At 39.7% G+C, this 27,889-nt stretch overlaps 1 protein-coding gene across 4 annotated transcripts in view; it reads right to left on the bottom strand.

Moving 5' to 3' along the window:
• Positions 1-22,252, bottom strand: part of tnr (tenascin R (restrictin, janusin)) — a 217,558-nt gene extending 195,306 nt beyond the window's left edge. For 3 of the 4 annotated variants that reach the window (XM_085141727.1, XM_085141728.1, XM_085141730.1), the window contains exon 1: positions 21,804-22,252. The gene's annotated coding sequence lies outside the window, so the exon portion shown is untranslated. The other variant, XM_085141729.1, reaches the window with a different exon arrangement.
• Between the last annotated feature and the right edge of the window lie 5,637 nt (positions 22,253-27,889).

The raw sequence follows: 27,889 nt of genomic DNA, 5'->3' as shown, positions 1-27,889 counted from the left end.
GTCGATCTTACGTGCTGCACAATAATGTTTAATATTTAGTATTTACTGTCATATTCCCATATATCATTGTGATGTTGTTTATTGTATTACTCTCGTTTTCTTCTGCTTGTTTTCTTTTTTCTTTCTCAACAGGTGATCCAGGTGATCGATATATGTATTTTTTTTTTCTGCTTATTCTGTTGGTTTTTGTTTTTTGCCCTTCTCCCCCGTCCCTCTTCTCAACTGTTTTTCTTTCCCTCTTTCTTTCTCCCTTTTCTTTCCCCCAGTCAAGTCTGTCCCGTATTCAGCAAGTGAAAATAAAATAAAGAATAAAAGGTGAATCAAATGGACCATTACGGCAAAGCTGGGATGGTCAATTTGGTAAAGAAAATCCGTTGGGCATCTTTCTTCGCCTTTAGACAATAATTCTGACGGCAAAAGAGCCAAACGGGACAGGCAAAAAAGAACGAAAAAAAAAAAAAAAGTGTTAATTGGTCTAAACCAGCGGTGCCCAACCTTTTTTGCGCCACGGACCGGTTTATGCCCGACAATATTTTCATGGACCGGCCTTTAAGGTGTTGCGGATAAATACAACAAAATAAAACTAGTACTGGTACCGAAAAAAAAAGAAAATTTATTCATAACACACGTGAAAAGACCCAGGAAAACCGAGTTAACGATAAAAACGATAACAAAATAATGCTGAAAACCGATAAAAACCCTGAAAACCATACATTTCACACCTGAGCCTCAACTTTCGCGGCCCGGCACCAAACGACTCACGGACTGGTACCGGTCCGAGGCCCGGGGGTTGGGGACCGCTGGTCTAAACCACAAATGGGCAGCGACAGAGCAATCCCAGATATCTGTAAGTCTTATGGCACCAAAGCTAATGGAGCCTGAAGGAGTAGCACAGAGATGAGTATTTTTTTTAGTATTAGTATTTAGTATTAGTTTTTAGTATTACTGAATACAACATTAATGATCTTTTTCAAGCAGGCCAGGATAACTGGAATGCTTTTCCATTAGAGCTGGAGGACTTTTTATTGATCTGTGACTCATAGCAATAGGTCAGTTTCTTCACGTATAACAGAAAACTGGTTGAACAGTCTCAAAGGAAGAATAGAAATAGAAACCACAAAACCTTAAACAGTAAATAATGGAATTATAATGACACAGGGCCGCTTGTGATACAGTTTTTTTTTTATTATTATATTAAAATTTGTTGGTTTTCCTCCAAACCGTAACAAACCAATGAAAGATTTTTTCAATGAGCCCTTCTGATCTGTGTCCAGCGAGCTTGATTAGAAAGATGGTTTTTTGCCAATTTTTTCACCGGCCAGATAAAAGGCCTTGAAAAACCAACTGCAATGTGTCACAAAAAGAAAGAAGGAGAAAAAAAAATGCGGAAATGTGAGAGACAGACAGGCGGACAGGGAGAGTGAGAAAAGAATACTTCATTGTGTGTGCTCTCTCTGGGTGGACAGTCTTTGTAATGAGAAATATTAACATTGCCAGAGTCTTTCAGCCTAGTTGAAGAAAAAAAAAAAACTGTGCAAACACAAAAGAGTGCCCCTAAAATCCATCCAACCAATCAATGGTCTTTACAGAAAAGGCAGAGCAAAGAGAAGAGCGCCATTGAAAGCTAAATTATTGCTATTTTTTCTTTTTTTGTCTGAAACATATGTTAGTACAACAGTAATAGGTGAGTAAGACAACGAATGACATGCAAGAGGCCCATCAGGGTTTTTCCTTCTGTTTGGTTAAATAAATACACATTCAGAGGCTTTGCCATTGTGCTCGAAAGCTTTTATTTCTTACCAAAAAGTCTTCCTGACATGTTCAGGAAGATGTCTTTATTTGATGAATATATGAATGGATGTGACGCTGAACACAGCTAAGTATGTCAGTCGTAACCCTCAAGGCTGAATCTCTGAAGATTTTCAGCCAAAGCATTTCAACAAGACTCCACATGAGCTCTGTGTGTGATACTCACACTTATCACTTGTTTTTTTTTTTGTTTTTTTTTTTTGTGCCTGTCCCGTTTGGCTCTTTTGCCATCAGAATTATTGTCTAAAGGCGAAGAAAGATGCCCAACGGATTTTCTTTACCAAATTGACCATCCCAGCTTTGCCGTAATGGTCCATTTGATTCACCTTTTATTCTTTATTTTATTTTCACTTGCTGAATACGGGACAGACTTGACTGGGGGAAAGAAAAGGGAGAAAGAAAGAGGGAAAGAAAAACAGTTGAGAAGAGGGACGGGGGAGAAGGGCAAAAAACAAAAACCAACAGAATAAGCAGAAAAAAAAATACATATATCGATCACCTGGATCACCTGTTGAGAAAGAAAAAAGAAAACAAGCAGAAGAAAACGAGAGTAATACAATAAACAACATCACATTGATATATGGGAATATGACAGTAAATACTAAATATTAAACATTATTGTGCAGCACGTAAGATCGACAGCACAGTGTGCTTTGAGGTAGGAGCCAAAAAGGGTGTAGTTTGTGTGTGTGATCACCCGTGTGTACACCTGTGAGCATGGACGCGCTTGTTTTCTTAAGAGGTTCCTTCATGTAATGATCTGCTAGAGGGTGTGGGGGGCCACTGCCCCGTCCTCCAGGGCATGAAGCAGGTATGGAGGAGATCAAAACTCCAGACATCCAGAGGCCCCCAGAACACAAGAGACCAAGGAAGACCAACAGAGGGGCAGCCGTGCCACTGTCCCAGAAAGAGCTGAGGAGAGTCCCAGATGAGGGGTCACTCAGCAGCCACGGAGCAGAAGCCAGGGGGGGTTGCAGTGACGTGCCCGTGAGCTCCGCCGGCAGCCAGCTGTGCCTGAGTGACCGAGCCCCAGGCCGAGAGGCCGGGGGCACCCCACCTCCGAAGTGGCCCAAGCGAGCCCCAGGCTCCAGGCCCTGATAAGCAGCCGCCAAGGAGTGAGAGAAGATGAGATGAGAGAAGACTCCTAACCTCCCTCCACCCGCTCATTGTAGTGTTGATGTATGTGTGTTTTAAGGTGCATTTAAAACCCAGGAGGGCATGGAGCTACCTGCCAGAGAGCAGCAGGTAAGCGCATAGTCCCTCCTGCTAGCCCTCAATGTCTACGTGTATTTAAAATTGAGAGGTGGGCAACGACGCCAGGGGTGAGGTGTACACCCTGATGGGAATTGGGATTCCGTGTAGCGTGCCCACCCCCAAGATCCTATATGTATGTGTAATGAGAGTGTGAGTAATGTGAATGTCTAAGTTGTGGGATAAAATTGAGGCAGAGGCAGCCAGAAGGGGACAGAGGGGGGGGGGTTACCTCCTCTGCACCCTGGTGACACACCCCTACTCCAAGGCACTGCATGTGTGGGTGGTTGTGGTGGAGCGGGAAGAGGGAGGCAGCTGGAGATGGGGAGGGAAGGAAGGGAGGGGCAAGTGACCCCTCCCTGGGGCCAGCTCCCCCGCTGACCCCAGTAGGCACCCCCATACTCCGCGACCCGCCAGGGAAGGGGGGCCCAGGCCCATCCGAACTGGGGCCCAGTGCAGCGGCGCCGCCTGGCCCCACAGAGCCCGGGGCAGTCCACCCAACCCCACCACAGAGAAAACTGGGTGGGCCCCCATACACCCACCCGCCCACAACCCCGGCAACACACCAACCAGGACCCAGGCCCCCGAGGCCCGGCCAGGGCCCCAGGCCAGAGCTGGAGCGCCCCCAGAACCTCACGCCCGTCCCGGACCCACCCAGGGGCAGCCAGGCTACCAGGTCAGTAACCCCCGTCCGTCAGCACAGACCCTCCCCTAGCCCTGCTGCACGTAGCCACGAGGAAACCGTCACCTAAGAGCCAACAGAGCCCCTAATTGGCCATGACCGCTACCCCGGGTTGAGCCCCCCAAGGAAGATGCTCCCGGGGAACCCCCTGACGCCAAGCCTGACCCTACCCCCACACCAATCACAACAGTGAAGGTGAGACCAAAATATGACCCACACTTATCACTTGTAGTCAACAAGAATACGGATAAGGATTTTCTAATCATCTCCCTATAAGAGAAATTAAACTTAAACAAAGATAAAGATTTATCTTTGCTTTCAAGCAAAGTCAGTCAATACATTATTATTTTTTAAGAAGAACTTTATGACAGTATTTTCATTCGTTACCATACGGTTTCATAAAGGACTGCTTCTTTTGAGCAACATAACCTCAACATAGTTCCCACACAATAAAGAGTCACAGAGTGAAAAGGATTTAGTCCTTCATGAAATGATGGCAAAGGCGTTATTCAGTGTGGGTAGCTAACCACGTTAATTTGATTAAAAAGCTCTTCAAAGCATAAGAACAAATGTATATGAGAGTTAAAAGAATGCACAGGAAAACTCAATGCGATTCAGTCACATGTGTAAAAACCTGCTGTAGGCTAGTCTTAGCTTTAACATTAGCAGCTAACTGACTCCCTCCAATTCTCCTGAGACGCAACCATTTAACGGTATCATACAGTACCGCACAGTCTCGAGCTTCCTCAGTAAGTTCATAATTCAATCATAATAATCCATGACAGTTGAGAAAGGTTAAAAAAAACTTACAGCAACACTGCTGTTAAATTGCTCAAGGTCAGATATTTTCTGCTATCAGAGCCAACAGGGTATTTGACTAGCTGTTTGGGTAAGAGAGTTAGGGATAGGGTTTTGTACAGATAAAAGGTAGTTTTAGAGTTTTGGTGGTGAGACTGATCCAGAAAAGACGATCTGTCTTTGAAAAGTTTACTGCTGGAAAAGCTAGGATTCCTTTCCAGGAATTAGTTTAAACTTAAACTAATTCTTAGTTTAAGTTTAATGACATCATCCAGGAAACACCGAGCGTCTGAATTCACACAACTATAAGTTTCAGTCTGGCTATTACTATCCCTCTGCTGCTATGTCAAAGTCTTTTGCATCAAATTCAAAAATGTTGCTATCACAGCTGGAGTAAAAACATCATCATTAGTCAAGCTTTTTGCTGGGAAAGTTGTTAAACCTGTCAGCTCCATTACCCTGGTGGAGATTTAACGATTAATTCTTACATAACATACAACTATTCACCTGCCTTACTGCATACAGTGTGACAGAGACAGAACAACGGAGCTGCGTAGGTGTAGCTCCCACTGCTTCTTCTGTGCAGACAAATTTTGTTGCTGATGAGAGGCGGTGAGGTCGAGGAAAGGGAGCAGGGAGATTTCTCCCACTTCCAGCATGAAAAGAAAGCTGCACAGGGCTATACCGGCAGGAGTGCCGTAAAACATGCTTAACCTTGTTTGCGTAGAGTAATACTCATGTGAAAAAGAAAGTTTTCAAAGAATTCTATGCAAGTAAATCCTACGATTCAATAGCTTGTAGAATCCATTTTAGCAGTAATACCTTGAAGTAATTGTTTTCTATATCACTTCAGTCTCTCACATCATTGCGGGCGTTGCTTCTGTTCATTGAGGTTTGAGGACATTCGTTTTTGCATAGATCTGAACGTCCCACCACAGCACTTCAGTCAGGTTGAGATCTAGACTTTGACATTTATTTAACAAAAACTAGCCCAAATTGAAAAGCGCATGAGAAACTATATATTTCATGATTTAATATCTTGTAGAATCACCTTTAGCATCAATAATCTATTGAAGCAGGTTTTTCTGTATGACTTTATCAGTCTCTCACATTGTTGTGGAGGAGCTTCAGACAATGCTGCTCGCTGATGCTCGCTGATTGCAAATCCCTGATTTTTTTCCTTTTTGAGCCATTCTGTTGTAGATTTATTGCTGTATTTCCAATCATTGTTCAAATGCATGACCCAGTTTGGAACAAGCTTAAACTGTCGGAGACAAGGCCACACATTTGAACCCACAATACTTTGGTATTCACAGGAGTTCATGGTCCACTCAATGACTGCAGGGTTTACAGGTTCTGTGACTGCAAACAAACCCAAATCATCACGCCTCCACTACCATGTTTGATAGCTGTTTGAGGCGCTTCTACTGATATGCTGTTTGGTTGTTGCCAAGCATGGTTCTATGGAGATGTTTAGTCAAAATGCAAAAACTTTTGGTCTCATTTTTTCCAAAAGTCCTTTGGTCTCTTCAGATGCAGCTTTGCAAACCTAAGTCATGCTGCCGTGTTCTTTTTAGAGAAGATGCTTTCTCCTTGCAAATCTTTCAGGAAAGCCATACCCTATATCTATATAGCGTCAAATCACAACAAAGTTGCCTCAATGGCTTTTTCTATTTGTATTGTCAGAAACTTGAACATTATCATGTTAAATGACATCTGAGGCTGAGATTTAGCTCTTTTTTAGCTCTTTCCTGAGCTTTGCACGGTCTGATTGGGGAGAATCTGCAGGAACGTCCACTCCTGAGAAGATTTGGCATTGTGTTAACTCACAGCTGAATGCTTCAGACCAGCAAAGTGCCAAAACTTCTGTTTTATAGAGGTGCTCACACTTGCTGATGATGACTTAATCAAGTGCATTTGATTAGAAGCAGCTGGATGCGACTTACTGTCTTAAATCCCATGAAAGCAGTAAGGGTGTACTTTATAGGACTCCATAGAGACCTATGAAAACATTCCTTTTAATATGACTGTAAAAGACTTAGCATACAGTTATTTTCAACTGATGAAAATAACTGGACAGGCATCAGATTACAGAAACAATGGTTTATTAGTTATAGTGTTTGCTTGGTTCTTACAAAAATCTTTATCTTCCCACCGACTCTAATTAATAATGCATTCATTTTCAGGCATCTCTGCTGGTAATGAGCGGTGTGCATCCTACATTCCCACAAAGATGAGAGAAAAACAACAACAGTAAAACCAGGAAGGCACCCACATGAGCATATATTTGCATTATTGAATTCACCAGACCTACCTGAATCACTACATTTATTAACTAGCCTCTAACCTTACTCTTATCTGTGTTTGCCTGTTAACACCAAACACTACTAAGTCTCACTTATAAAGCCTTTGGTAATTTACAACAGTCTTAAACTGGAATGTAATTCTTTAGTTTTACATTCTTACACTCCACATCTGACTCACATTAAAGTCATAATCTAGGACACACATTCGCGTGGCCTTCGATCGCTCTGTCAATTACACAGAGGAAGTCAGAGAGGAGGCAAATGATGAGAGTCAACAATGCATGGAACATCGATGTGTCCAACCACCACTGTCTGTTTAAGTGGAATCGACTTATGCTCAAATCCCAAATTAAGCATATCTGACTGTCCCACCGCTGCAGGGGCTACAGGAAGTACAGGGACCCATGGAGAGTCTCTCTCTCACACACACACATACTCCATTTCTCCGTTTCTCTGCAGGGAATCAATGATGTCTGCTTAATTATTGGGTGAATTTAATCAGCGGCACAGCAGTACGAACTGCCTTGTGACCCATTGGCTGTCAGGAAGTTATTTGGTTTCTAGCAGTTAGTGTTCAGATACCACCACAATAATTAAGGGTACAACATTTTAATTGTTGTAAAGGTGTAGAGGTAGCAGAAAAACTACCTCTGCATTGTGGTGGCTCTGTTCTCACTTATTCTCACACACTGGTTTTGTGCAAATGGTGCCAAAACACCACAAATCTCTCTGACCTAAAAACCACTGTAGTGATTAATGATTCTTACCTTCTGATTAGTGTTTAAAAAGGAATTAATTAACAGGCCTAGCATTATGTCGTGATTTATTATCAAGACAAACTGTTTAGATTTTTTTTTTTTTAGATATTAAGAATTTATTCTTAACCTTTATTCCCAAGGTTCGCAAAGCAAAGTCCATGTGCCGCTGGTGTTTCTATTGTAAATAAAACTCTAAATGTAAATGTAAATACTGTTGTGTCAAAAAACTATTGTTAAAATAAAACACAATCATCTGAATAGATACATTATAAAGCTTTAAGAATCAGTGCTTTACACAATCTGTCTACCTGTAAATGTTTTACTTTTGTCACGTAAGGCAGAATGGCATTTTATATTATACATGGACAATAGCACAGTGATTTGTCAATAGAAACTCTTCATGTAATTCGTAAATCTACAAATCTCTTAATTTAAGTGTTTTAATTGGCCATGCATCATCACACGCAGATATCTGTGAATTCAACAATTTTCAGGTAAGTCAATGCAGCTGTTCACCAACAAACAAACAACAGAAGTCTCTTCACACTTTTTATCTCGTCTGCCAAACACTCTGTGTTCTCCAGTGAAGTGCACTCAGTCCAACCCGAGGAGACACAAAAATGATGCTCTGAGCAGAGACTCACAAACCTACCCTCCTTCAAGCTGATGATAAACAATATATATGTGGAAGTTTCTATCTATTATGGGTTTAATCTTTAAAAAGCTTATCAGAATAATTAGACATTTTGGGACATAAGCATATTGGCTTTCTTGCAGAGAGTTCTGTGAGAAGATCAATTCAGTTTCAAGCCTACAAGCATGAATAATGAGGATGAAGCCTTGAGGCAATTAGCTTAGTTTACCATAAAGATTGGAAGCACGGCGGGGAAAGTTAACACGCTCCCTGAAGTTACAAAAAACATGTTGCAGCATCTCTAATGTCCACAAATTACCACACAGCATCATGTTTGTTTAACCTTCACACCCACATGCAAAACAACAGGAAAGATCCCAAAAAAGAGAAAAACATCTTTATAAAAGTAGTGACCCAAGGTTCATATAATGGACACATCTGTATGAAATGTACTAAAAACACTATTTGTGGGTTTTGCCACAACACGAATACTCATCCTAATCTCATCTACAACACTTGGCAGCAGAGCAAACAGCCATGTTTCTCAAAATGTCTTTAAAATTGTAATAATACATTTTTGAGCATGTGGTTACTAATAGTACTTTTATATTCACTTGGGAAAATGCAAAAAAGAATCATCATTAATTAATGAACCCACCAAAAAACAAACAAACAAGCTAATGAATAAATAACAGCTTGTTTTTTTCTACTTTTTGATTTTATGCTATAATCATACGCATGTGAAGAAAATGTGCCACGGACCAACTTTGATTAAAGACAGCAAACTGGAGCATCAGTTTGGCTCATGAACCATCATGCAGGTTGTTGTAATGTGTAACGCACTACCTTTAAGTTTTGTCTCCGATTGGCGGCACTGCAAAAATTATTGAAATTTAAATCTATTATTAAGTCAATGAGGCTCAAAAACTGTCATATCCAGTACAAATTCTTGTTTCACTAAAATCTGACCAATGCTGTAGGAGGAGTGGCAGTTCCAGTGATTTGCAGAGGCCATTATTTGTCACGGTCCCTTGAATCCTCTAAAAATGAACTTGTAATCTTAAATTTAATGAACTTTAGATAAGGTTTTTAAATAAATCAGTGCTTTTTTGGCACGATTATATTTGGCCTGTTTTGCAAAAATTTAAGTCTGATTAAACAAGTTAGCTATTAAGGTAACTTTTTTTCCAAAACACGTTCTTTTTCCAGCGTATTCGATGCGAGTGCAGTTATGTGACGAGCAATTAAAGAAGCTCATTAATTCACATAAATATGACAAATTAAATATTTAAATCAATTTAGGCCTGAGGCAGTTTTTTCCACTTCTTTTTTTGTCCTCAGCATAAAAATCCAAAAGGAAAAACAAACCCTTATTTATTTTTCAGGTGGAGTCGTAATGAAATAACACAACTTTAATTATATATACACAGATTTATAGATATCTAGTTTAGAATTTGCCAATAACAGCTGACAGAAAAACTACAACAGTTGTCCTAATCTTATTTAACAGTGTAAGTAATGCAAAGGGAATAATACCGTAACTGTTCTATTGCTTCTCATTCAAAATACCATTTAAACATCCCAAAAAATCTTTCAACAGCTACACAATGAGGATGATTTCCACAGAGCCTCCGGGGTGTCTTCCCGGCTTCCAGATAGTACCTCTGACGTTTTTGGAAAGATCTAATGAAAGTATCCTGAGAAGCGTCTCATTGCTCTCCAAAACGATATTGATCGGAATAGATCAATGAAAAGTCTGCAGGGTAAAGGCAGTATTGCCTCATCAGAATCCGTTTTTCCATCAGAACCTACATGGTGCATGGTCATGGTGCATGTACATGTAGAGTCTACAGTGAAGAATGTGAAATTCTCTTATCCAAACGAGTACTCTGATATTATAAAAGCCAAAAAAAAAGCAGCTACTGCAGTATTTACAAAGGTCGAATTAATCAATCTCCTTTTACTGTCAGAAATCATTGAAAATACTTGGTCAGCTGCCTCAATTGATGACACAGCACACCAGGTGAACAGTAAAGCCCAAACCACAGTGGTGCTAAACATTATTTCCCACATATAGACATTATGTTTCCTTACGAGCAAGTTGACCATTCACCGCCAGTCAGGCGCATTTACCTGCTATTCCAGTGGCTTTCTCGTTATGTGGTCAGATTGAGTCATCCTTGTTCTACTCTGTGCATTTGCATTGGTATGAAGGGTTGCACTAACCAGAAGCTGCAGAAGAACGAGGACTGGTTTGTGTACCACTATGCTCTGATCACAGTACAAGTCATCTGCAGAAGGAGAAACTAATCCCATAAGCAGATGATTATTTTACTTGTGTCAACCAAAATACTTGGCGACTACATTATACACTCTATTTAGGTATTCATTTATAAATTAATAAACGATTCTTTGTATCCTGGCACTAAACACATGTCGGTTACAAAACATATAAACTGAACATCACACAGAAGAACGAACCAAACACACTGACTGCTCTTTCCAACATGTGGTACAGCCTTTTAAAAATGGCTTCTTCGTGATGATTCAGTGATGATCTTTGTTGAAACCCATACCTCAGTGATAACAGACGCTATAGTCTTTTTTAAAAAAGTGTGAAATGTACACTGTTTTCATTTTACACAGCTGAGATACTGATTAATATATCTGTATCCCTGTGCTATGATATTAAGCAAAAGTGTTTGCTTAGTTGAGCCAATTATTAGGTATACATTGTGCAAACCAACCCATAACAGCTCTGTGTTGCATATTAAGTAGAAAACCCAATCTGAATGCATAGTCTATAAAACTATGCAAATGGGAGAACTGGAGCAGGTATAATTGCTGAGTGTGTGCTACGAATGAGAATGGCTTTTTGTATGAGCTAAGGACATATTACGTTAATGACACCATTCTGCTAAATGGCAGACAGATGGAAAGTTCACAAAGACAAATAGCTGTCTTAGTTCTTAATCACATGTGCAATTAACTGCAGTATGGATGTCATTTAATTGGCTTGTGGTAGCTATGTTTGATTGAAAAAGTTGTTTTGCGGTCATATTAGGCTAAATCTTGGAACAAAGACAAGTTTCACCAGAAAGGAGTGTTTTATGACCAACACAAAAGTGGAAGAGTTTTAAGTGTGAAAAGGGGAGCAAATGAAGCAACGTGCACTGTAGTACTGACAGGAAAAACAGAATAGCATTCCCACTGAGATCATGAAAATCTGAAGAATATGTAGATTTTAAAATGACTTTGTAATGTATGAACTGCAGAGCTTTTCCACCATCAGTTCATAGCAGGTTAAGAATTGATGCTGTCTGAAAACTAAAAATCTGTTTGGCATGCACATGCTGTTTATCATTTAGGTGTCAGGCTCTGAAAGCAGCTACCAGACTAACCCAAACCTGCATCTGAAAGGACGGGACGCCATGAAGAATGGAATTAGACTTGTAAATCATTTAAACAATATTTTTAATTGAAAATGGCACAAAATTTACTTGGTTGTGTTCAATTTTGAAGGTGATGTTAGTAACGTGTCAAAAAAAATGCTGGGATTGATCGAAAGGACCTATCGCTGATAACATGACTGTGAGTCTTTCAGAAGGAGCTACTGTGAGGCATTTACAACTCTGTGATAGAAGGCGAGTAATTCAAGTTAATAAAATATTTCTAAGAACAACAGAAATATTTAGGAATTTCATCTTTTTTCATCTGGTACAAAATATCACTAAAAACATTCAGAGAATCCAAAGACGTGTCTGCACCCAAGAGAGGCAGCTAAAAATCCTGAATGGTCATTATCTTCTAGCCGTAGGGTGACACTGGGTTAAAAACAGTCCCAATTATGTGGTGGAAATCACAGCATCGGCTCGGGATCTCTAAAGACCATTTGTCATTGAACGCATTTCACCGCTGGAGCCACAAATTCCAGTTAAAACTCGATCATGCAATTCAAAACCAGGATTGATCTCTGGGGACTTTACATTCTCGGATGGTCAGACCTTCAAGTATCACAACTAAAACCCAAAAATTCCTAAAAAGCCAGCTTGATAACAGTGTACAGGCGGAGGTCGAGAGTGAAATTGTCCTCTGCTTTGACAAATTCAAACTGTATTTTTGTTTTTTGTGGAAATCATGAATGTTGTGTTCTCCTCAGACCACAGTTCTAAAGCCAGTGCCCATGATGCTATATTAAGTCTGACTGACTGGATTTTTAAGACTAATACCAGTGTTTGGGGATTTAAAAGTCTGATATACCAGGTAGTTTTTTCTCTTTTTGACACTCAAAACATAAACAGACTAACTAACCTTTGTTATGTGCAGTTATTTAGGAATTCTTACCTAGATAATCTGTGCCTATGAATTGATTGATTTATTGTCACAAGAAGTCGTGGATTACCAATTTATGCTCTGCCTAACTCTTTCTTGGACTCACTGGTTGAACGGTGTTTCTCCCGTATCTTTTTTGCTTTTAAATTTTTAATTTATCAGCACTTACAAATGCAGATACCAACAGATTGCACATAGCTAACATCAGCTGATATATTAGCCTTTGTCCAGTGTTATACATTAGAAGCGCTATGACTAAATCTAGCAAAAACTGGCTAAACTGGTCTCTTCAGCTCCCAAATGTTTAGATTTATCCTAAAAGAAGAGATGCACACACATCCCTGTTCAAATTTTGTTTTAATTTTTAAAAATCCTTCTTAACATCTTTTTTTACATTATTTTCAGTTGAATACAAGCGTTAAATGAAATGCAAATCATTGCATTCTCGTGTCTTACACCACATCCCATTTGGAAACAGGTTCAAACTATGCAATCAACTATCTTCGCAACTTTGAAAGGAAAATATTCAAAGTTGCAGCAGATTTCTATTATGCTTATGAAAACTTGGCTTTGCTTGACTTGGACATGTCTCAAATGACTTTATAAACTTGAGCTGGACTTACCTCAACAGATTTAAAAACAGCACTGGCTGCAAGGCTTTCCACGCTACGCTCTCGTTTTCTTACTCCAAACCGACACACTGGATGATGTACTTCAAACATCAAAAAGACATCTTTACTCACTCCAGAGTTTGCCTCTTCCAAACATACTGAAAATAAAAATACCAGGCTATCATCCAACCAAAATATAAGGAAGATATATCTTTTCTGAGCCAAGTTTACAGCTTATTAGAAGACTTTGTTTTTAGGCTATCAATTTGACAGGTTAATTACAAGGAGCGAAGACAGCATGCAGTATGAACCATCTCATTTAAAATCAATTTAAATATTCATTAAGGCTATTATCAGAACTCTAATACTAATTCATAGTCTGATCATGTCATATAGTTGCCCTAGTAATGAATACTAGATGAGAGGATTTTTCTTTCAATGTCGAAGTTTTATGATCTTCACTGCAATACTACTGTACCAGCTGAGCAGTTTTGAGTACAAGTGTAAAGTACACATGTTCCAAAAAGGCTTAATGTCACATTTGAAGAGATCTGCATGCTTCACAGCTGAGGCAACATAGCTAACTTCTGCAGAATTGTTAGTATTTAACCTTATTTTTGCCTCTATCAAATTCTCCAAAATTGCTCATTCAACACAGCAGAACCAGAATCAGAATTCATGCATTCAGGGCACATTTTAGGGGACATTTATTCCCCCCCGGTGAGCAGCGCGACTTTCCTTCCTAAATAAAGGTTATATTAACGCAGCACATTTAAATAAGTATCAAAATGGTGCCGTATGGAAGCTTGGACGGTACTAGTGCAGATATCAAACAGCAGCATCAAAAGTTTGCCTCTCACCACAGCACAGCTGTTGTATAAACAGAGCCAGAGCATATTTACCCTTTAGCTAAAGGTGTCTCCTGAGCCGATATGTTTATATATCCGAACATCCTTCACAGGCTGCCTGGAGGGGGCTCACGCCTGAACTTTAAGCTTTTTACTTCACAGTAGGGGAGAAAAAGCAACTAGTATCAGAGGTCATTTGAAACACTTCCCTTTTTTTCAGCTATGTGCTCATACATGATCACTCACAGCACCTACAGCATCAGCACACAGGTACACACCTGCATCCAGGGAATTGCACCGTGCAGTAAATATCTTGAAAAAATACGTTTGAAGAAGAGGTTGAAAGAGATGGAAGACCTTTATGGATTATTTCCCAGTGCAGACAGCGAAGTGGGAAAAGGAGGAGAGCGAGGGAGACAGAACAAGACAATGAGGGAGGAAAAGAAACGATGCTGCTGCAGAAAGAGGGGGAAGTGAGACAGAGAGAGAAAGGGAGAGATAGTGAGAAAGACAGACAGTAGAGAGAGAAGAACACCAAATGTTAAGTAGCAATTGAAGTGGAAGAATTCCAGTTTGGATTCAAGCTCCTTGGCTAATGAGGATCATTAACGTGGCCTGCCCAGCTACTCCAAACGCTGGGGAGGACTGCAAGAAGGAGGATAAAAATAAAACCTCTCAAGCATATCCCCACAAGATTCATAAGGCGGGCACTTGTAAAAAAGATATAACACATGCTGGCTGCGGAAGGTACTTCATAATGTAACACCACATGCCACAGATCCTGAAAACAGCGATACTTACCCAACAAGTGCACTCAGCTGAACTCTGAACTGTTTGGATTTAAAGCACAGTGGCAAAAGAAGCCATTTTCGCCCCGCTATTTCGCAGATTTAAAAAAAAGACAGAGGTGATAATGTCCATACAGCACTCCATGATACAATATAAATCAGAGGCTTATCAGTTCAGCTGTGTCATCCCATTTGGGAAATTTGCCTCACAGGTTCGGGACGGAAAGGCGAGGAAAAAAGGGCTCCGGTGTAAAGCTCTCATATCTTACGCACATTATTTCAAGTGGGCAGTTCACATTCCTCCACACATTTTATGATCCTATCAGCTTTGTCGTGTTCCATCTCTTCAATTGCTGTTTAACACACTGTAAAACTGAAGCCGCACACAATGCCAAGCTCAAAAACCAATCCAAGTTCCATCCTGCCCCGTAAATCGTATGTGATATACAGTTTTTAAGCACTTCTGACCACATTTACAGCAATGTCCATTGATTGGCTACATTCCTGGGTTTAAAAATAATTCCTCAATGGTTCCAAATAAAGGAAAGAGATGCCTTCGTACAAGATCTAACCTCTGCATACTGTTTAGAGTATGTGAAATTTGAACATCTTGCAGAAAAACCTCAAAGTTTTGGTTTCGTCTGCCCTTCGGTCTATTATTTTTTCCTTGAGAATGCTCACAGACTCTGCTGTTTGAGACTCGAGGCAGTCAAACAGACAAGTGTCTTGATAAGATTAGCATAATTGGCACATTCATCCATTCTCTGTTAATAAAGTGCTTTGTGGTTGAGAAATCAACAGTGTAGAGATGTGATGCTCACTGTTGGATTGGTCTCCAGCGTTTACTTAAACAGCCTCAGTCTTCGTTAGTACACAGTAAAGATACGTTTTGACTACAAAATATTCCCAGCTAGGGTTGTGCAGCCTTAAGCAAATCAATTAAATCTCAGCAAAATGAAATGAACAGCAGTTTGAAGATGCTTCTGGAAAACCAAGAAACTGTGCTGGCAAACCTGTTTTCATTATTGCATGATGAAAAGCACTGTCATGGAACACAGGAGTATGTGAATGTTTCTGAATCGCTGAAATAAAAGAGCTGGGTTGTTAGATTGACAAAATACATAAGCACAATTGATTGGTAACAAATGTGTTTTTTTTATCTCTTCTCTAATTGTATTCCAGTCTGCACACAACATTCATGTAGCAGCTTCTTGCAGTTTAAAAAAAGGAATTTCCATTCTAATGTTGTTGTTTTGTATTAATCAATTTTTAAAAAAAAAAAATCAGATCCTTAGCAGGGCTTAGAATCAGATAAATACAAGCAAAGATGATCTACAACACAGGACATAATATACCATGTCATTATTTTTTTTAACAAAAACTGAGCCGAAACGCAGGAGCTACTATTCCTGCTATGGTGAAAAACCAAGTACACCTTTACTGCTTTACATGGCAGCATGACTTGTGCTGAGCTGCATCTGAACAAACCCCAAGGCTTCTGGAACGATGTCCTTTGGACGGACAAGACTGAAGTGGAGATATCTGCTTATGATGCACACCACCACATGGCATATTTGTGCAGTTTGCACCAACAGTCAAGTATTGCAGTGGAGGGGTCATGATTTGAGCATTTACAGGACCTGGACACTAGAAAGTCATCGAGTCGACCGTGAACTCCTGTGAATACCAAAGTATTGTAGAGTCAAATGTGAGGCCATCTGTCTAACAGCTAAAGCTTGGCCCAAACCGGGTCATGCAACAGGACAATGAACCCAAGCACAGCAGCAAATCGACAACAGAATGGCTGAAAAAGGAAAAGATGCTGTCCAGTCAACGTCCAGACCTCAATCTGGCTGAAATGCTGTAGCGGGACCTTAAGAGAGCCGCTGATAAACGAATGCCCACAAACTTCACTGAACTGAAGCAACATTGTTAAGAAGAGTGGGTGAAAACTCCTCCGCAACATTGTGAGAGATAAAATCATAGACAAAACAACTGCTTCAACAAGTTAGTGCTGCTAAGTTTAATTCTACAAGCTACTACATCGTAAGGTGTACTTCGTATTTCACACACTGCTTTTTGGTTTAGTTTTTAAATAATCATAAATAATGATGTTGTGCTATGTCATGTGTTGTCATTCATAAGAGGTTTTATTTAGCTAATTTTAGAACCTGCTAACGACCAGATGATTTTTTTTATATCCTCACACATAAAACCTCAGAACACCAGGCAGGTGTACTTTATTTTTCACATCACTGTATTTGTAGCCAATGATTTCACCAGTTATCATGATGAACATCACTGGTAGCATATCAGCTAATTAGCCTTGTGTAATCAAATGAAACTTTGCTCTGTGTGGTGAAATCCAATGAAGTCATTGACTGTGTTCATCCAGACAGCCTTTATGAGGGAAAAAGAAACAAACACGATTGCAACGAATCAGATTGGACTCCATATCAAAAGACTCCAGATCTGGACCAGGGCCAAAAAACTCAATACGTACTATTTAATTTAACATCATTATGCTAACTGACCTTGTTTTTAAAGGGTTTTACAAAAACAGCATATTTGCACTGCCTTCGTGAGCACTTACACTATTGTTCTCCATAAGGGTACACCACTAGAACAGAGCTGGAGGACACGGCACCCAACAGTCTGTAAACATCTATTAATACTGAAAAAAACAAAACAAATAAGGGTTAACTTATAGATGTTGGAAAGGTTTATGCAATGTAAACAAAGATGTTGCATTCATTTGTCAATTTATTAAGGAGTTAATTATCATATCCATTATATTCTTGGTTATTTTCATTACAAAACTTGATAGAATTCTTTCTTGCTTATCAAGTTATGCAACATTATATACAAGTTATCTTATAAATAATCATAAAATTATTAATTACAGTACTTTTACAGCCTACTTATCGGTGAGTTTCGACCTGCTGCTGATAACGGAGGGACAGATGTGATTGTGACAGGTGCTGCAGGGAGTGGGGTAAAAATGCTGTCCTGCTGCGCTGTTCTTAAATAAAGAGGGTTATTCAGACAAACTGTAGCCAGCTTGTCTTTCACATCTCATAGTGTCTGTAGTCTGGACAACACCACCCACCAAGAAATCAGGACTACAAAGCCCACAAGTGTCTCCGTATTGAATATTCAGCATTTTCAGTGGACTTTTTCATGCTTACGGCGCAACTGTGAAGTTGCTGTCAGCTGTGTTTTCCCAAGTAATCCGTCTAATGAGTTGTCCCATTTCTCTGCAATCAATGGCATTCTTAATGGGTTTTGTCATCGATTATTTTGCTAATATTTATCTAAGAATGAAGACAACTCCCTGCTATCAACTCTGTTGGACACAACCTTGAAACTGAGCACGCACACACAAGCACTGAGTGTGTTTGTGTGTGGTGGTGGTGCGGGGGAGACTGATGCAGACAGACAGGTACATGTCTGGCACTGGTTTGAAGCAGCGGCTGGGTGGACTATTATGTACAAGCGCATCAAAAAAAATTTCATTAGAACGAAATGGGAAATCAGGAATAATAATAAATCATAATAATGGGCAGACCTCCTGCCTGTATAAACATGTATTAGGAGATGTGGATGCCCCATAACAACATGGCAGCTGCACAATATTCAACCATGAGGTAATGAAGCTGACGAAATGCGGTGCAATGTTTGAGTGGTAAAATTAAAAACTGACATAGCTAGTACTGAGTTGGCCCTCCTTTTGCCTTCAGAACCGCCTTAATGTTTATTGCCACTGATGACTGACACACTGATTCACCAAAAGAGCTGAAAATATTCCTCAGAGATTTTGGTTCATGTTGACCTGATAGCATCACACGGTTGCATCAGATTTGTAGGCTGCATGTTCAGAGATGCTCTTTTGCAAACTGTTTTTGCGATGACTCTGAAAAGCAGTCTCTGACCTATGACCCCTGGCATTAGCAAGACATTTTCATCCAGAGAACTGATCAGCAGTTTCTGAATTATTCACACCAATCAAATCTGGCACATCAATGTACAGAATAATTCTGGCATGACAATTTGGTACGAGATCCACATCCCTCAACTGCATGCGTCTGTTTATTTGGGTGTCACTTAGCCAAAATCATCCCATGAGGTTAATGGTGGGGGAAGAAAAGCAAAAGAAAGGAAGAAAGGAAGAATTGTTGTCTGCTGCTGACTCCTCCACCTTGGAAAGATAAATCAGAGCCCTCCATTCGGGATTCATCACACAGACTTAGATGATAGTACAGGAGGCCACTGAGGTGATTCCTTGAATGATGAACCACAGGTGAAAGGAAAGGAAATTCTTTATTTCCACAGAGATTTCTCTTAAGCTTTTAAATACTGCACGCTGTACAAAGTGTGTGATGTAAAAATAGTCCAGGCAAAAATGAACAACGTGCAAAACTTGACAATGAGAAGAACTGTGTTCATGTTAAGGTGCTTGTTTCTAAACCACAATAACACTAATCTAATTACCAAACAAGAAGAGAAACTACTTACACGAATGATGTAGGCGCTTGAACTCCAACTAACAGAAGAACAAATGGTTAAAGATTTGTGTCCCCGTTGTGCGGTTTCTTTCCTGCTACTGTGTTTAAATCTGTGCGGCTTCTGATGGATGGTTCACCCGATAATGAGAGCTGGATATGTGCACATTTAACTGTCTTCCTAATGATAAGTAATGACGGTAGCTTAGCTAACACAATTAACGCTGGCGCAGAGGAAAATAAAATTCTCCCGGAATGAAGTATTATGTAAATTATTAATTAGCACACAGACAATTGCAATCTTGTTCGGCTGCCCATTGGCACTCGAATAAATGTGAATGATCTGGAAACAGAGAAAGGAAGATTGTGAACATAATCCCAACACAGAGGGAACGTGAGAGAAAAATTTAACAAATACCACCTGCTTCTTAAGCAATTTATGGAAACAATTTGCATTTGAAATTGGACCTCTAGACACGGAAACAGACTCTCGGCAAATGCAAAAAGACAAATGCGGAAACCATTTGTGCACTTCTGCATTTGTACTTCAGCTATTGCGTCTCCATTAATCTGGCAGATATAACTCTAGCTGTAATGAGTGCCCTAGTGAAATCCTCTAAATCCACTGTTATAGATTGCAAAAGTCCAAAACTAGAGGCCGGGTATAGTACTCTGTTTTTAATTTGAGCTCCAATTCCACAATTTCTGTACGCTCATTCTACATTAAATGAAGGACGCATGTTTTATGAGCATCAGTTTCCACAAATGCATTTTCACTTGTACAGATGCCCCCTCCATGTGTGCATGTTTTCTGATATATATATATATATATATATATATATATATATATATATATATATGTGTGTGTGTGTGTGTGTGTGTGTGTTTGTGTTTGTGAGACATAGAGAGAGACAGAGTGAGTAATGAACAGATAAAGAGCCAGCGTGAGGCAAAGACAGAGGGAGTCCAGTGCAACAAGGGGGAGGGAGAGAAAGAAAAGAGGGTGGGAGAGAGAGGGAGAGAGAAAGTGATCTCTCAGATTTGGTGTCTCAGCTTAATGACACTGGACCCACATGGGAGAGAAGGAAAGCCAAGCTCAGTGCGAGAAATGATGAATCCAAAGACAGATAACCTCCAGCCTCGCCATTCGCAGCCTACACACACAGTCATGAAAAAGAAAAGAAAACCTCAGAAATGAACTGCTCAGCTTCTGTGTCGACAAGAAAACCTAACCAGCACATTTCTCTCCACCTTCTTCTAACTGCACCTGCCTTTCTTTTTTTCTGTCACTCTCTTGTCAAGTTCCGTACAATATCGTGTCAATTCCCGAACTGACACAAACCGCCCAACCTCTCCTCCCGTTCCGACCGTGGACAATATGTCTGGACGACTTTGACAAATTAAACCGACTCAATATATGGCAATAACCTTCACCGTACAGCAGTGAGGGAGAGGCGGAATGGGAACGGGAGAGGAACGGGGACTCAAAGCGGAACGGAGACGCTGGCAGATGGATAACGGGATAGATCGAGCATGGCATGGTATTTACAAGGCAGGTACAACATGAGAACGCAGAGAGAGGTGGTGCCTATATAGACCAATTTTCTAAATGCCACCATGTCTAATAATAAGTCAGTGCAGCTTGAAGTCACTGAATTATCTGAACTGGAAAGACAGTTAATTAACCTAAGAAAGCAGCAGTCCACAAGAAGGCAGTGCTACAGGCATATGACGGGCTTGGGAAAACAGGATTTACCTCACCAAGTTTTAAAAATATTGCAATATGATTACAGCACAGCTCAAATTTATTAGATGTCTTTTTTTATTCTTTAGATTAACCTTTATTCATGTTAATTAAGTTTGTTTGTTGTTTGAAAGTAATTTCCTAAAAGATCATCAAGAAATTTCACCAAAAAAATCTGTGTTTTTTGGGGGGGCTTTCTTTTTCCATAACTGACGTGATAAATGAACAAACCGGCAGCTTTTCCTGACAGACGTGACAAATTACACTGAACGGCATCAGGCTCTCTAATTAATTTTCTCAAAGCAAGCTTTTATAATAACCCTTATTAAACGGCTCACGTGGCTGCTATTCAGGCACACACCTTTGCCTGGTAGGATAAACGGCTTCAACAGCACACCGAGATGCACTTCGACTACACACGCACGCATTCATGCAACGCACAAACCGGCGAGAGGGGGGTCGTTAAGAACCTATTGTAGTCTTCCTCTCTGCTCTGCGTGATAACGGCTTGATTGATAATGAGGTTCCAGAGCTAATCACCTGCCTAGAAGACTGTAAGTCACATGCTCTGGCAAGTGATGCACTTTGCTAAAACAGAGGGGGGTAAAAGAAACAGGACAGCAGAAACTCTGTGCATTGGTGAAGATATAGGACTGACACACACACACACACACTTGTCACAAGCACAATGTACCTGCAGAACATGTACTGCCACTCCACACAAGCACAAGTTAACTCACCCTTGCTCTGAGTGACAAGCCGAAAGCTTTCAAATTGGCCCTGGGTAATCTTCTCCCCTCTTGCTCTCTTCACTCTCTCCGTCCCTTTGGCTACTCTCTCGCTCCCTCTCTGGTAGTGCACGGATGTCCTGCGGGCGGCTCACCCCCTCTGCGTGGCTCGGCGTAAGTGCATCGATCTCTCAGCCAAGTGGTACGCGGGTCCCGCTGTTTCCACGAGACTCAGATGTGCTCGCTCCTCTCCACTGCTCACTCTGCTTCACACAGCTGCAAAGGGAAATATGAGGACGGGCAACGTGGTACTCCTCTCTCTCCCTCTCTCTCTTTAGTAAGCTAAGACTCTCTCTCTCTCTCTCAGGTTGTCAGTTGCTGCGATGCTCACCCCCGCTATCTCCTCACTCTGTCACTCTTTCTTGCTGAGCTGAACTGCATGCTACCACCATCTCTCTCTTTTTTTTTTTACTGTTTCTCCACTGACTCCTGTGCCTCTCTCTCTCTTACTATTGATCCTTGTATCTGTGTCTTAGCTAGTGCAGCCTCTAGTGGCTGACTTATGCTGCTCAGAAAGTCAGAATTATTTATTTTATTTAATTAATTCTTCTTTTTTTTTACTCAAAGAGAAAGTGAAGCTGAATAATAAATAAATAAAGCAGAATGGGGAACAAACTGAAATGTCACAATTCAGCTGATATGGGTTTCAGCCAGGGGCGATTCTAGGATCAGAGCTTTGAGGGTGCTGAGCACCCAGAGAGCTGCCCAGCCAGGCAAGATAAACTTTACTTGTCACAATGAGACTTCTTCCCTGTCTCTGTCAGTCCCTGCATCCTTAAATGTCTCCAGTTGTCCCGAGATCTCTATAACTGTCTCCTTGGTGCATTTAAACCCCTGTTTCTCCCTGTCCTCATTGTCTGTTGTCTTCATCTCCGTTATCACTCATCATAATTTTACCATCTCTGTGCAAGTCTGCAAATTTCTTTATTAAATCATAAGATTCTTAAATTCATCAAGTCTCTCTGTGCCTGGGTCCTCGTCACAAAACATGACATCACTGTTTTGTACATTTTAACACAATTTAATCCCCACATTTGTGAAAGAAAAGCAAAACACTTTTTTGAAAAGTCTGTAACAAAACCATCAAATCTGATCAAGGTTATTTAAATGCTGCAAAAGAAGAATGGATTGGAACAGAAAAAATGCATATCCTAACCTTAATTACTGGGGAGAATAATGAGTGATGCTCATAGTGAGTAAAAAGTAAACTGAGTGCATTTTTTGGACAGAGATTCACTTATATATGTGTATGTTTAATATAATACAGATACATAAAAAATACTCCCAAAACAATAAATTATTACAAATAAATTATTACAAAATATTAATAAAAAACTATACAAATTGAGGCAACTTTGCCTGTGGTAGAATGTATACAATGTATGAAAAAATCTTTATTGCAGATACTAATTTTACTCATTTAATAATAATAATTTTGTGTTGTAAGATTTATGAGTTTCATGCTTTCATAGTGGTACTTGGGAGAGCTTGACATTTTTAATCAGGTGGTACACACTGTAAAAAGTGTGAGAAACACTGATAAGTGTATGTGTGCTTTTAGAAAACATTTAAAGCTGCAGTATTTTGAAACAAGCTAGCTTAAAACATTTTTAGAATATAAATAGAGAATCTGCTTCTCTTTACAGCTCCTCACTCCACCAGGGCTGTTTGGCTCTTTCTGATAGTGTGCAAATGTGATGTATGTAATGCAGCAGACATACAGACAGCTGGACGGTCCAAAAGTTGGCCTACCTATTACTGGCTGAGGTTTTAGTAGAGTTGTGGCTGAACTACATAAAAATATATCATTGATTTTAATCTCCCCAATCAATGATAATGTTATGTTGGAATGTTGTTAAAGAGGGTCAAAAATGTTTCAACCCAGTTTGTTTTGCAGATTCTGTATAGCAGCTTTAATATAGGGAGAACACAACTTACAGATTGTGTGAGTAAAATCAGTTTTTTTCTCTTTGTCAGTTTAACAGTTTCTGCCTGTCACTGTTCCCTGTCTGTTTTCTTACCTGGTTCTTCCTGACCTTGTACTTTCTCCTCACATTCCCCTCTTTCCTCTCTCCCTCTTTGGACTGACAATCATACACAAATAGATTGTATTCAATTAGATGAAAAATTACATTAATATGAAAAAAATACTATTAAGATCACTAACAAAAAGTCCTCTCTCAGTCTACTTTCAACCAAAAGGAACATAACCAAACCACATGAACAACCAATACAAGATATAAATATTGAAACACTGATCCAACATTATTCTTGATTTACGGACCATTTGATTTTACACTTTTACCTGAATGTGGCTCCTTTTTTTTGAAAAAACTCCAGTTTTATCCATTATCCATTATGAACCTAGCTGTCTCTCTGTATACACACATACACACACACACACACACACACACAAACAACAGGAGTTATAAGGTTAATGGGCATCCAGTCAGTTAACTAGTTAGTATCCATTTCAAACAGGACAGTGGTAACAACAGTAGGCTACGGACAATTTTAAGTTTTAGATTTTAAATAGGTTATATACATTTCAATGGGAGCAACACGATGGTCAAATGTCGCTGATTTTACTACAGAGCAGGACAGATTATAGGGTAGCAAACATCGTGGGAAAACACGTTTTCAACACTGCAGGTTACCTGGTGTAATGTTTTTCAGCTAAAAAGAAACATGGTCTGACTCCTACCTAACTATATAAAGAGTAACTGAAGGTTAAATGCAGCTAATATGTCCTGTTTTAAGCCAGGCACTAACACCTCCGCTCCGCTGCGTCTCAGCCACCATCGCTCTGGCAGCAAGAGCGCTAGAGCCAGAGCAGGGTAGAGCTGGAACAACCCATTTTGGGAGGGGGGAGGGGTTATGTATACTTTTGTTGTTAAAATCTTACGTCTCAACCCAGTACTGAATGCTTTAAGCCCCCCCCCAAAATGGGCTAAAATCGCCCCTGGTTTCAGCTAAAGGTTATTTTCATTATTTTTTCAATGAATCAATTGCTTCATTTCTAAATGCAAGCAAATGCTTAAAAGACATTTCGCAGAAGCTCAAGGTGAAGGTCATCCTGTCCAGTTAATATCTTCAAACACAATGATGGCAAGCTTACAGCAATATAAAAGTAGAAAATTTTAACACTGAAAAAAGTTAAAACATAAAATAAAACACACACATACATACATATATATATATATATATATATATATATATATATATATATATATATACACATATATATATATATATATATATATATATAGGGAGAGAGAGAGAGAGAGAGAGAACTAAAAAAAATTACAATCAATTGCAATTAATTAAGTTACAATTTTTGTTAAACAGTGCAGGCTTTCTATGAATAAAAGATGAAAATACATCTTAGCATACATTCTTATAAAACAAAAAACGGTTTTATCATGTGTGATTGTAAGTTTCATTTCTGCTAAAGGTAAAAATGAAGAAGAAAACTATTTGATGACCAGAAGCACGGGACAGGACAATTGGAAGACCATGTGACTGGTAAAAAGCAATGTTGCAAAGACACTGAGATGAAACAAAGAAATGAAACAATACAACAAAATTCTATTTTTCCATACAATTAACTTTAAATTTAAATCACAATAATTAGATTTACACACCAAATCAAAACACTGGTCTTTGTCAATGAAACTCCAAAAGCAAAAACAAATCCAAATAAACACCTTGCACGGTCACGAGATGTACACGTTTACTGGTCACTCCAATAGGTAGACGTGGTCAACTGATTGTTAATGAGAATATATAATGAACCAATCACAGGGAAGAAACTCAAAGCATTTAGACATCTGGTCAAGATGACCTGAAGTTCAAAGCGAGCGTGAGAATGAGGGAAACGGTGACATAAGTGACAGTCGCTCATATAACAACTCCATATAAAGTACGCCAACCCTGAACCAGATGGGCTACAGCAGCAGAATACCCACACTGGATGCCGCTCCTGTTAGCTCAGGCTATAATTTACATAGTTTAAATCTATGCCATGAAGAACTGAATCAGTTCAGAAAGCAAAGGGTGGTCCAAGGCACTACTAACAAGGTGTACCTAATAAAGTGGCGGTGAGTCTACATGTCGTCTCAAAACACGCATTTGCTTTTTACTAACCTAGCTTTAGTTAGCCGACTTTACTTTAGTGGGTCTGTTCTGAGCCCTCTTCTAACATTCACACTAACATTAGTTCGCCACCCGTTAGCAATCAAATAACTTACCATAGAAAGATACTTTGAGGAAAGTAAGCAGAGACAGCAAAATATCTGCAGAATATCTTCCAGTCAATTAAATCAATATTAAACGAAGACATGATATTTTTGAAACGTTCACTCTGGACCTCTGCTTTTTGGCTCAGTGCTGCCACCAGTGGCAAAAAGGGATATTGATATCCCAGCGCTCCCATCAGCTCTACAGCACAGGGTGGCTTAAAAAAACACAAATCCACATTTATATGAGCCTGTGTTTTGACAGTATTTTGATATGCATCATATATGAGTACTGTTGAAATATTTAGCTGCATAAAGCAGTTTCCATTTAATTTTTTTAGTGCTTAGTTTTCCTTTCAGGACTCTGCAGGCCAGATTGTGAAGCTCCACAGGCTACTTAAGGTTTTATTTTGCCTGTGTGTGCTCTACAGCATATCCCAAGACACTGTTCCCCTGTCAAAAACTAAGCGAATCCCATACAAATATAATGCTAAAAACATTATTTTGTTTTGATCATTCTCTGTGTGAGTAGAAAAGGTGTCGGGGAGCCTCATTTGATAGACCCAAGTTCAAATAGAGAATAAAAAGTTGGCTCCCGTCATTAAGAAGAATGGCAGGAGAGGGTCCCCCCCCCCCCCTAATTTGACCATGATCCTAAGCACACTGCAAAAATCAGCAGTAGTTGTTGGCTGACTTGAATTGAATAGGACACCCATGGAGCATTTTAGAGGGAGGCAAAGAAACAAAAACCTTGCAGCTGAGAGCAGTTGACAGGAATAATCTGTGAAGAATGGATTAGCAAGGCTAGCGTAATCTGTGCTCAGGAGGATCAAATCAGTCAACAAAAAACACAACATATTAAAAAATAATAATAATAAAAGATGCCATCACTGCCGAAGAGTGCACTTAGGCATGTATTTTTTCATCCAGCATATCAAATCTATTTGTTTTTACTTATAAAATTAAAATCCCTTAACATACATTTGAGTCACTTCATGTTTTTGTGATGTCACATGAAATTGTTGCAGGTTGTTTTTTATTAATGTCTCTTTAACCCTGTAATTCCAGATTATCGTGCATCTACAGACTTTTTCTCTGACTGAGTTTCAAATTGGCAATGTGCTTTGTTTTATTATTTAATATTGTTTGCACACAGCAAATGACAAACACGGAGCTGTGTTCTCAGGGAAACATCTTCACTAGCACTAACACTGTTTGTCAGATAGGTGCAGAAGATGAATAGCAGCACCTGCTGGTTTGCCACTACGCTTTGATTCCTTTTACTATTACCTCGCATACACAGGCCAACACCAAAAAACACAATTTGCTCATAAGAGGTAAAGGTTTTGCTGTGTTGTACACAATTAAGCAGCAAAAGTCAGAGAGGTCTAGTTCACCACTGATGTCTACTAATTGGTTAAGCACTGGAGTGAAGTAGAAAATACTCTTTGTGATGTGTAAATGCCCAGTTTGCATCACTGAACTATAGGTGAAGAAAGAAAAATCATCAAACAAAGCTGCGACAAAATATGTTTCTTTAATGTCACTGATTTGGCTGCTTGTTGAGTTGCAATAAAGAAAGAAAGCACCCAAGAGGAGTGCTTATGTTTTATTCTTAGTGAGACACGTGTGCACACTCGCACGCACAGAGCAACTTGTGTTTACAATCATCACAAACAGGATCAGGAGATCAGCCAAAAATACCTCAGGCTTTCCAACAAACACTATAGATAATTGTGAGTTTGTGTATATGAGAATATGTGGGCTGAATGGGTAAGACGCTGGCCTAGATAAGAATCC

Source organism: Neolamprologus multifasciatus, chromosome 18 (genome assembly GCF_963576455.1).
Source record: "Neolamprologus multifasciatus chromosome 18, fNeoMul1.2, whole genome shotgun sequence".
Lineage (NCBI taxonomy): Eukaryota > Metazoa > Chordata > Actinopteri > Cichliformes > Cichlidae > Neolamprologus > Neolamprologus multifasciatus.
Note: the sequence above shows the minus strand (reverse complement) of the source record. Positions and strands in the feature narration are given on the sequence as shown.